General features: G+C 48.7%; 1 long non-coding RNA gene across 1 annotated transcript; it reads right to left on the minus strand.

Annotated features, from left to right (window-relative positions):
- Positions 1 to 38: 38 nt before the first annotated feature.
- LOC144719071 (uncharacterized) lies at positions 39 to 7,089 on the minus strand. Its single transcript, XR_013585526.1, has 2 exons — positions 7,011 to 7,089; positions 39 to 845 (listed from the first exon to the last, which is right to left on the minus strand). It is a non-coding gene; the product is annotated as an uncharacterized LOC144719071 (long non-coding RNA).
- Between the last annotated feature and the right edge of the window lie 4,172 nt (positions 7,090 to 11,261).

The raw sequence follows: 11,261 nt of genomic DNA on the forward strand, positions 1-11,261 counted from the left end.
CCTCAGCCCTTCCTCCTTCACAAATTCTCCCTTTCACCGAAACTCACCACCACCTCCTGCCCACATATTCCTCAACAGCTCGCCTCTTCAACCTCGTCTTTTGGATTCCTCTTCACACAACTCTTCCCATCACCTCTTCACACAACTCTCACTCACCATCACCTCTTCACACAACTCTTACCATCACCTCTTCACACAACTCTCACCATCACCTCTTCACACAACTCTTACTCACCATCACCTCTTCACACAACTCTTACCATCACCTCTTCACACAACTCTTACCATCACCTCTTCACACAACTCTTACCATCACCTCTTCACACAACTCTCACTCACCATCACCTCTTCACACAACTCTCACCATCACCTCTTCACACAACTCTTCCTATCACCTCTTCACACAACTCTCACTCACCATCACCTCTTCACACAACTCTCACCATCACCTCTTCACACAACTCTTCCTATCACCTCCTCCTCTTCACTTATTTCCAACTCATAATTCCTCTCCACCTCTTTAACTTCGTCTACTTCCTCTTTATATTCGTATATTGCCCCCCCTCCTCCCCTCCCCCTAATTCACCTCCTCCTTCTCGCTTCCTCCACCTCTTCGCTCGTTCTTTGTTATGCGTCTCCCTTGTTCTCTCTCTCTCTCTCTCTTGCCTTACTTTAAACGAGGTGATGACGGTGTCAGGTGAGGAGCGAGGAGGAGGAGGATGACGCAGTTTGAGGAGCTGCTATCGGCAGACGAGGTGTGACAATGACGAGGTGGTGAGACGCCTCGCGGGGCCCGTGCGACGGACGAGGGACACGTGGAGATGGCCACTCTGAAGAGGTGAGACCTGGACCAGGAGAAATCGTGACAAGGTTAGGCGACAAGGTTGGCAAACAATGTTTTGATGAGGTGGCATTGACGTCGGAGGTGGCCGTGGTGTGACGAGGCTCACGACGACGTTGCGAGAACGACACAGGGGAGGTTACGATGTCGGGTTGATTCCGTGACGAGGTGATGATGATGGTGGTGGTGGTGAAGATGCTTTAGGGAACGAGGGGATGGAATCGGGAGATGCTCATGCCGTGACAATGTTACTGACAACGATGACGATGATGATGACGATGATGATGACGATGATGATGACGATGATGACGACGATGATGACGACGATGATGACGACGATGATGATGACGATGGCGGCGGTGGTGATTTCACAAGCTGACGATGGCACGAGATGCTGGTAATATTTGTTTTGCGTGTCAAGTAAAGATTGCGATGTTTAATCGCGCGAGGAAGTTTCACGGCCGAAGTGACGAGGTGAGCGATGCTTCAGTAATGAGGTGATTTATTTTATTATTATTATTCCAGATGCGTACTATGTCAGCTGCTAGCGATCGCGTTTGTCACGTGATGAGGTGGTGATGAGGTGGTGATGAGGTTGTGATGAGGTGACGATGAGGTTGTGATGCGGTGGTGATGAGGTGGTGATGAGGTGGTGATGAGGTTGTGATGAGTTGGTGATGAGGTGGTGATGAGGTTGTGATGAGGTTGTGATGATGATGATGAGGTGGTGTTGAGGTTGTGATGAGGTGGTGATGAGGTTGTGATGAGTTGGTGATGAGGTGGTGATGAGGTTGTGATGATGACGATGAGGTGGTGATGAGGTTGTGATGAGGTGGTGATGAGGTTGTGATGAGTTGGTGACGAGGTTGTGATGAGGTGGTGATGAGGTTGTGATGAAGTTGTGATGAGGTGGTGATGAGGTGGTGATGAGGTGGTGATGAGGTGGTGAGGTGGTGATGAGGTGGTGATGAGTTGGTGACGAGGTTGTGATGAGGTGGTGATGAGGTGGTGATGAGGTGGTGATGAGGTTGTGATGAAGTTGTGATGAGGTGGTGATGAGGTGGTGATGAGGTGGTGATGAGGTTGTGATGAGGTGATGATGAGGTTGTGATGAAGTTGTGATGAGGTGGTGATGAGGTGGTGATGAGGTGGTGATGAGGTTGTGATGAGGTTGTGATGAGGTGGTGATGAGGTTGTGATGAGGTGATGATGAGGTTGTGATGAAGTTGTAATGAGGTGGTGATGAGGTGGTGATGAGGTGGTGATGAGGTTGTGATGAGGTGATGATGAGGTTGTGATGAAGTTGTGATGAGGTGGTGATGAGGTGGTGATGAGGTGGTGATGAGGTTGTGATGAGGTGGTGATGAGGTGGTGATGAGGTGGTGATGAGGTTGTGATGAGGTGGTGATGAAGTTGTGATGAAGTTGTGATGAGGTGATGATGAGGTTGTGATGAAGTTGTGATGAGGTGGTGATGAGGTTGTGATGAAGTTGTGATGAGGTGGTGATGAGGTTGTGATGAAGTTGTGATGAGGTGGTGATGAGGTTGTGATGAGGTGATGATGAGGTTGTGATGACGTTGTGATGAGGTGGTGATGAGGTGGTGATGAGGTTGTGATGAGGTGGTGATGAGGTGGTGATGAGGTGGTGATGATGAGGTGGTGATGAGGTTGTGATGAAGTTGTGATGAGGTGGTGATGAAGTTGTGATGAGGTTGTGATGAGGTTGTGATGAGGTGACGATGAGGTTGTGATGAGGTGGTGATGAGGTGGTGATGAGGTTGTGATGAGTTGGTGATGAGGTGGTGATGAGGTGGTGATGAGGTTGTGATGAGGTTGTGATGATGATGAGGTGGTGATGAGGTTGTGATGAGGTGGTGATGAGGTTGTGATGAGTTGGTGATGAGGTGGTGATGAGGTTGTGATGAGGTTGTGATGAGGTGATGATGAGGTTGTGATGAGGTGGTGATGAGGTGGTGATGAGGTTGTGATGAGTTGGTGATGAGGTGGTGATGAGGTGGTGATGAGGTTGTGATGAGGTTGTGATGATGATGATGAGGTGGTGATGAGGTTGTGATGTGGTGATGAGGTTGTGATGAGTTGGTGATGAGGTGGTGATGAGGTGGTGATGAGGTTGTGATGATGATGATGATGAGGTGGTGATGAGGTTGTGATGAGGTGGTGATGAGGTTGTGATGAGTTGGTGACGAGGTTGTGATGAGGTGGTGATGAGGTGGTGATGAGGTGGTGATGAGGTGGTGAGGTGGTGATGAGTTGGTGATGAGGTTGTGATGAAGTGGTGATGAGGTGGTGATGAGGTTGTGATGAGGTGGTGATGAGGTTGTGATGAAGTTGTGATGAGGTGGTGATGAGGTGGTGATGAGGTGGTGATGAGGTTGTGATGAGGTGATGATGAGGTTGTGATGAGGTGGTGATGAGGTGGTGATGAGGTGGTGATGAGGTGATGATGAGGTTGTGATGAAGTTGTGATGAGGTGGTGATGAGGTGGTGATGAGGTGATGAGGTTGTGATGAAGGTGTGATGAGGTGGTGATGAGGTGGTGATGAGGTTGTGATGAGGTGACGATGAGGTTGTGATGCGGTGGTGATGAGGTGGTGATGAAGTTGTGATGAGGTGGTGATGAGTTGGTGATGAGGTGGTGATGAGGTTGTGATGAGGTGGTGATGAGGTTGTGATGAGGTGATGATGAGGTTGTGATGAAGTTGTAATGAGGTGGTGATGAGGTGGTGATGAGGTGGTGATGAAATGATGATGAGGTTGTGATGAAGTTGTGATGAGGTGGTGATGAGGTGGTGATGAGGTGGTGATGAGGTTGTGATGAGGTGATGATGAGGTGGTGATGAGGTGGTGATGAGGTTGTGATGAGGTGGTGATGAGGTTGTGATGAAGTTGTGATGAGGTGATGATGAGGTTGTGATGAAGTTGTGATGAGGTGGTGATGAGGTTGTGATGAAGTTGTGATGAGGTGGTGATGAGGTTGTGATGAAGTTGTGATGAGGTGGTGATGAGGTTGTGATGAGGTGATAATGAGGTTGTGATGAAGTTGTGATGAGGTGGTGATGAGGTTGTGATGAGGTTGCGATGAGGTTGCGATGAGGTGGTGATGAGGTGTTGACGAGGTGGTGACGAGGTGGTGATGAGGTGGTGATGAAGTTGTGATGAGGTGGTGATGAGGTTGTGATGAGGTGGTGATGAGGTGGTGATGAGGTTGTGATGAGGTTGTGATGAGGTGGTGATGAGGTGGTGATGAGGTTGTGATGAGGTGGTGATGAGGTGGTGATGAGGTGGTGGTGATGAGGTGGTGATGAGTTGGTGATGAGGTTGTGATGAGATGATGAGGTTGTGATGAGGTGGTGATGATGAGGTGATGAGGTTGTGATGAGGTGGTGATGAGGTTGTGATGAGGTGGCGATGAGGTTGGGATGAGGTGGTGATGAGGTGGTGATGAGGTTGTGATGAGGTGGTGATGAGGTGATGAGGTTGTGATGAGGTGGTGATGAGGTTGTGATGAGGTTGTGATGAGGTGGTGATGAGGTTGTGATGAGGTGGTGATGAGGTGGTGATGAGGTTGTGATGAGTTGGTGATGAGGTGGTGATGAGGTTGTGATGAGGTTGTGATGAGTTGGTGATGAGGTGGTGATGAGTTGGTGATGAGGTTGTAATGATGAGGTGGTGATGAGGTGGTGATGATGATGAGGTGGAGATGAGGTGATGATGAGGTGGTGGTGATGAGGTGGTGGTGAGGTGGTGATGAGGTGGTGATGAGGTTGTGATGAGGTTGTGATGATGATGATGTGGAGATGAGGTGGTGATGAGGTTGTGATGATGATGATGTGGTGATGAGGTGGTGGTGAGGTGGTGATGAGGTGGTGATGAGGTGGTGATGATGATGATGAGGTGGTGATGAGGTTGTGATGATGATGATGATGAGGTGGTGGTGAGGTGGTGATGAGGTGGTGATGAGATCAGGTGACGATGTCAGGGGAATTGATGGTTGAGGTATTGTTTGTTTACGTTTGTGTTGACGTCAAGGTGGTAATGATGATGATGGTAGTCGGGTGTGTGACGAGGTAACGATGAGGTGAAAGTGACGAGTTGATGATGATGATGATGATAATTTCGGTTACTAATTGTGATGTCGAGGTTATGGTCGTGATGGGCAGGTGACAGGTGATGATGAGGTGGTGATGATGATGATGACGTTAGATGAGACAATGCTTGGTGTGAAGAGGTGGTAACAATAGTCAGATCATGACGACGCTCGCAACAAATAACGGTGATGATGGCAAACGCATTGCGATGTCACATGTTGATGAGGTGGCTTGTGACGAGGCGAGGAAGGTGATGATGTCATAGCGAGCTGCGTCACTAAACGAGGTGGAGGTGGATGCACATGGCACGCTGCCTGGCAGTAGGAGGAGGTTGCCGATGGTTCGTGACGAGGTCGTGAAAGTGACGATGAAGATGTGACGAGGTGGGGGGGTGATGGTGTGTCTGTGTGTAATAGCAATGACGACGCTGCTGCTGCTGATGCTGATGATGTCAGGAGATATACAGTGGCAGTGGTGTCAGTCACGTGACGAGATGATGATGATGCCACTGCTGCTGCTGATGATGTTGATGATGATGTTGATGATGTTGATGATGATGTTGATGATGTTGAGGATGATGATGTTGATGATGATGAGGATGATGATGTTGATGATGTTGATGATGTTGATGATGATGGTGTTGATGATGATGATGTTGATGATGATGATGTTGATGATGTTGATGATGATGATGTTGATGATGTTGTTGATGATGATGTTGATGATGTTGATGATGTTGTTGATGATGATGATGATGTTGATGATGTTGATGATGTTGATGTTGATGATGCTGTTGATGATGATGATGTTGATGATGTTGATGATGTTGATGGTGATGTTGATGATGATGTTGATGATGATGTTGATGATGTTGATGTTGATGATGTTGATGATGATGTTGATGATGATGATGTTGATGATGTTGATGATGATGTTGATGATGATGTTGATGATGATGTTGATGATGTTGATGATGATGATGTTGATGATGATGATGTTGATGATGTTGATGATGATGATGATGTTGATGATGATGTTGATGATGTTGTTGATGATGTTGTTGATGATGATGTTGATGATGTTGATGATGATGATGTTGATGTTGTTGATGTTGATGATGTTGATGATGTTGTTGATGATGATGTTGATGATGATGTTGATGTTGATGATGATGTTGATGATGATGATGTTGATGATGATGTTGATGATGTTGATGATGTTGATGTTGTTGATGTTGATGATGTTGATGATGTTGTTGATGGTGTTGATGATGTTGATGATGATGTTGATGATGGTGATGTTGATGTTGATGATGGTGATGATGTTGATGATGATGTTGATGATGTTGATGATGATGTTGATGATGTTGATGGTGATGATGATGATGTTGATGTGGCGTCAGTCTCCGCTCTGCGTTCTGTCGCACGACTGTCCTCCTCCTCTCTCCACGCATTTGAAATGAACGCGACCTCTGCCGTTCACACACACGAACGCAAACGTGGGTACACACACGTGTACACACACACACACCACGTGGGTACACACACACGTGTACACACACGTGTACACACACACACGTGGGTACACACACGTGTACACACACGTGTGTACACACACGTGTGTGTACACACACACGTGTACACACACACACACGTGTACACACACACACACGTGTACACACACACACGTGGGTACACGCGCGCGCGCACTACGCACCTATGTCGCACACACGCACCGTTCATACACACACACACGTGACACACGCACATGTGACACACACCCACGTGTACACACACACACGTGGGTACACACACGAACCCGTGTACACACGCGTGTACACACACACACTTGTGACACACACACACACGTGACACACACACACACACGTGACACACACACACACGTGACACACACACACACGTGGCGCACTACGCACCTATGTCGCACACACGCACCCTACACACACACGCACTTGTCAAACACGCACGTGTCACACACACGCACACGTGTCGCGCACACACACACGCACCCTACACACACACGCACTTGACACACACACCCTGCTTGCTGCCTGCCCGTGCTGCTGCTGCTGCCGCCGCCGCCGGTTTCTCGCGACGCAATCGCAGAGAACTCGCGGTGGGGGGGGGGATGGGGGGGGGCGGGGGCAGCAGCAGCGGGGGGCGGAGCCACGCGCGGTGTAAACACGGGGCGACACAAGTGGGCGGGGCTACTGATGCAGTGGGCGGGGCTACCAGTGGGCGGGGCTACTAAGGGGGCGGGCCTACTCATGCAGTGGGCGGGGCTGCTGACGCAGTGGGCGGGGCTACTAAGGGGGTGGGGCCTACTGATGCAGTGGGCGGGGGCCTACTGATGCAGTGGGCGGGGCTACTGATGCAGTGGGCGGGGCTACTAAGGGGGGTGGGGCTACCAGGGGGCGGAGCCCACTAAACGCTGTGAGCGGGGCTACGAGGAGGCGGGGCCTCACACGGTGGGAGCCACACTGAGGCCATGGGCGGAGCTACGAGAGATGGGGGGCGGGGCTACTACGTAAAAGGGGTCGGTGCCACGTTTGTAAGGGCGTGGTTATGGGTTAACGTGGGAGTGGCTGTCGCTTAGGGGGCGTGACTACAGATGAGGGGGAGGAGTCTAAGGCGTGGCTATACTTGAGGGGCGGTGCCGTGGGTGATGGGCGTGGCCAGAGGGGGGGGTGATGGGCGTACGCCAGAGGGGGGGTGATGGGCGTGGCCAGAGGGGGTGGGTGATGGGCGTGGCCAGAAGGGGGGCGTGTGATGGGCGTGGCCAGAGGGGGGGGGTGTGATGGGCGTGGCCATAGGGGGCGATGGGCGTGGCCAGAGGGGGGTGATGGGCGTGGCCAGAGGGGGGGGCCGGGAAGTGGGCGGGACTACGGCGTGAGGGGTGAGGCTAGGATTGTGCGGGATTTGAAGGAGGGGAGGGGGACATCAGTGAGGGGCGACGGCGTAAGGCACTACCACTAGAGTGCAAGGTAGAGGGCGCGTATCCATGATACGATATTACACCATTGGAACCTCATTTGTCAGTAAAAAAATATGATAATTGTTTTTTTACCCTTCTATCTGGCAAATGAGGTTCCAATGGTGTAAATGCTTACCCCGAGCTCTCATACTCTGATGGTGCATTGCCTTTGAGTTGGGCGCCTTTTGGCGTCATCTGGTCCAACACCATGTGAGACTAGGCTCTAAGGAAAGCTGTCTCGGGTGTGGACCAATCAACTTCAAGGACAGTGCAAACATTATCAGAGTTGTGTTTTTGTTTGCATTATGACTGCAGGTATTGTGGTCTATGCAAACATGACTCCTTGTAAAAAAGGTGTCAGTTTTGTTGCCAGATAGAAGGGTAAAAAAACAATTTTAATACGATATGAGTGTACCCTAGATGTATTTAGCCTGTGAACATGTCCATGGCAATGAGGACAAGGTAAGGCGAGATGGATGCGGCGTGTACGTTGAACTTCTTTCGCACCGTACGTTAGCCAACCGTGCTAAAGTGGAGGCGCGCAAATCATTGCAAATCGCGGCTCACAGGCGCACACCTACCGATTTGACTTAAAAATACTGGAGAGAATACTTGCGTCTCATAGGCCTGAGAATGCCTCGGTCGTGGTGAGTGGATCGGTGGTGAGTGGATCGGTGGTGAGTGGAGGTGTCAGTGGGAATTGTGGGACTTAGAGGGTAGGGTGAGTGGGAATGTTGAGGGGGGGGGGGTGAGTGGGAGGGGGTGGGGTGGGGTTCAGTGGGTGAGTTGAAGGTGATGGGGTGGCAGGGATTGTGGTTGGCAGATAATTTGGGGTGAGTGGAGGCAATGAGTGGAGGTATTCGTAACGGTGACGGGAGATGTTTGTGCGGGTGGGGGTATTGGTTTTTGGCCGTGGTGACGAGAGGTGCTGGCATTAATGAGATTGGCAAATGTCTCGGGGCGTGGGAGGGGTACACAGGGCTCTAGGACTCCTCCTGGGACGTCATTGGTGACTGCTCAGAGCAAGCACACTTGATGGGTCGCGTCTATAATTAACCAGGCCTCACTGTATTTCCCATAGCACGCAGATGGGCATTGGACGCACGAAAGCTCTCAAGCCTCGCGCATTATGCTAAACCACCAGTTCGGAAGAACTGCAATGCGGTCAAAGTTGAGCGTACAGATAAACCGACAAGGCAGCAGCAGCAGCAGCAGTGAGATGAAGACACAAGTTCTCTGTATGTATGGTGCACTTCTTTTTGCACCGTACGTAACCAACTGCGCTAATCGGAGGTGCGTGGAAAGGACAAAATGTGTTTTTAATCGGGATGATGATTTAAAAGTGCATAGCTCCTGTGGCTTCTTAATTTCGGAAGGAAGAGCGTTCCAGACGGCCGCAGAAGCACTACCTGGAAGCGCGCGATGCGGTGATCGTCTTTTGTTCGATGGCCATCCAAATTTATGCTCCTCGTTCAACGTGCAAGTGCGTAACGACCTCAAAAGTGAGACCCTGATTGAATTTCGACAAGTGGCGTGACCTGCAGTGTGTGTGGTGAGCGAGTGAGATGGTTCACCCAAAAGCCGCTGCTGTGATCAGCACCGGCACGCTTCCAATTGGCCACCTCCGCCGACATGCTCAGAACTGGAGCAGTGCAGGGGTCACGATTCCAGAACGGTAAAAAAATTTCCCCGTTCTACCTCGTCTCTGTTATAATCCACCGGCCAACAGAAATATGCCAATCGCATAACATTTGAATGCATTTCGATTTAAAACTTTCGTGACTGCAGGGATTCATCTTCTTGGTTCTTTCGGTAAAGTCACGTAGAAAGGAAGTAATAAAATAATAAAAATAAACATAATAAAATAGTTTTCTTTCTATTATTTTATTATTTCGATTTAAAGCTTTCGTGACTGCAGGGATTCATCTTCTTAGTTCTTTCGGTAAAGTCACGTAGAAGGGAAATAATAAAATAATACATTTCGATTTAAAGCTTTCGTGACTGCAGGGATTCATCTTCTTGGTTCTTTCGGTAAAGTCACGTAGAAGGGAAGTAATAAAATAATAAAAATAAAACATAATAAAATAATTCTCACGACGTTTCGGCCACGCAGGTGAGGACGGCTGCTTGCGTTGTGGCCGAAACGTCGTGAGAATTATTTTATTGTTTTATTTTTATTATTTTATTACTTCCCCGATGGATGTGCTGCGGTGCGCAAGTTATATGGATCGATTTTCATCGGTGAATCTTTTGAGCACACTTGGTATTCGAGCTGTCGTTCTCACAGCCGAGGCTATTCGGTCGACAAGAATGTGTCCTTGCACCGGCAACTCTACCTGGGTCTTTGATAAAAACGTGACCCACGAGCTCGGAGTCAGGATTTGCCGGCACAACTTAAACACTTGATGCAGCTATCGTGCTGTGACTGTTCCACCTGAAGACGGAAGCTTGTGTTGCCTCCGAAACGTCGTGATTTTTATTTTATTTTACTTTCATAAAAATAATTTTTACCTACGTGACTTTACCGAAAAAACCTAAGAATACAACTTAAACAATCAGCATCACGGTAAAAAATTTCGTTCTTCCTTTTAAAACGTCCTTGTTTTCTCTCGCTTACTCCAAACTCCCCTTGCCCACTCCCTTCCCCATCACTAACTCCATCAGTCTTCCCAAACGTTACCAACCCATTCATCATCACACTCACTCGTTATGAATAACCACTCAATGTCATATTCTTAGTTTTTTTCGGTAGTGTCACATAGGTGAAAAATTAAAATTAATAAAAGTAAAATAAATATAAAATAAAAATCACGTTATATTTATTTTACTTTTATACATTTTAATTTTTCACCTACGTGACTTTACCGAAAAAAACCTAAGAATATGAATCCTTGCAGTCACGAAAGCTTCAAATCTAGAATCACTCAATGTCACTTTCATCAGTGTATTTCACGCGCCGTCATATTCACAAGCTACCACCATCCTCATCAAACTATTCTGCTGGACGATTGGCTCATTGGTCAAGGCGCGATATAAATTCATACCTGTGAACCCACACGGTTTACCCCGTATTCTTGTAGAGGGAAATTTAGTTTTCAGGTCCATACGGAGTACAGCCGTTTCAATACGGGCAACATTTGTGTTGTCTGTTTGTGTTTCTCCCTTGCGATGGGACTTTGTAGGATGAACGTTGAGATGTATAATGGGCACGGCGTGACCAATAAGGTCTGCATTGGTCTGTAATAAGGCAGGGCACTGGTAAGGAGTTGACAGGTATATACATTAAAATAAGGACACCACGATGACGATGCAGCTT

This window comes from Lampetra planeri, chromosome 5 (assembly GCF_965212315.1).
Source record: "Lampetra planeri chromosome 5, kcLamPlan1.2.h2, whole genome shotgun sequence".
In the NCBI taxonomy this organism is placed as follows: domain Eukaryota; kingdom Metazoa; phylum Chordata; class Hyperoartia; order Petromyzontiformes; family Petromyzontidae; genus Lampetra; species Lampetra planeri.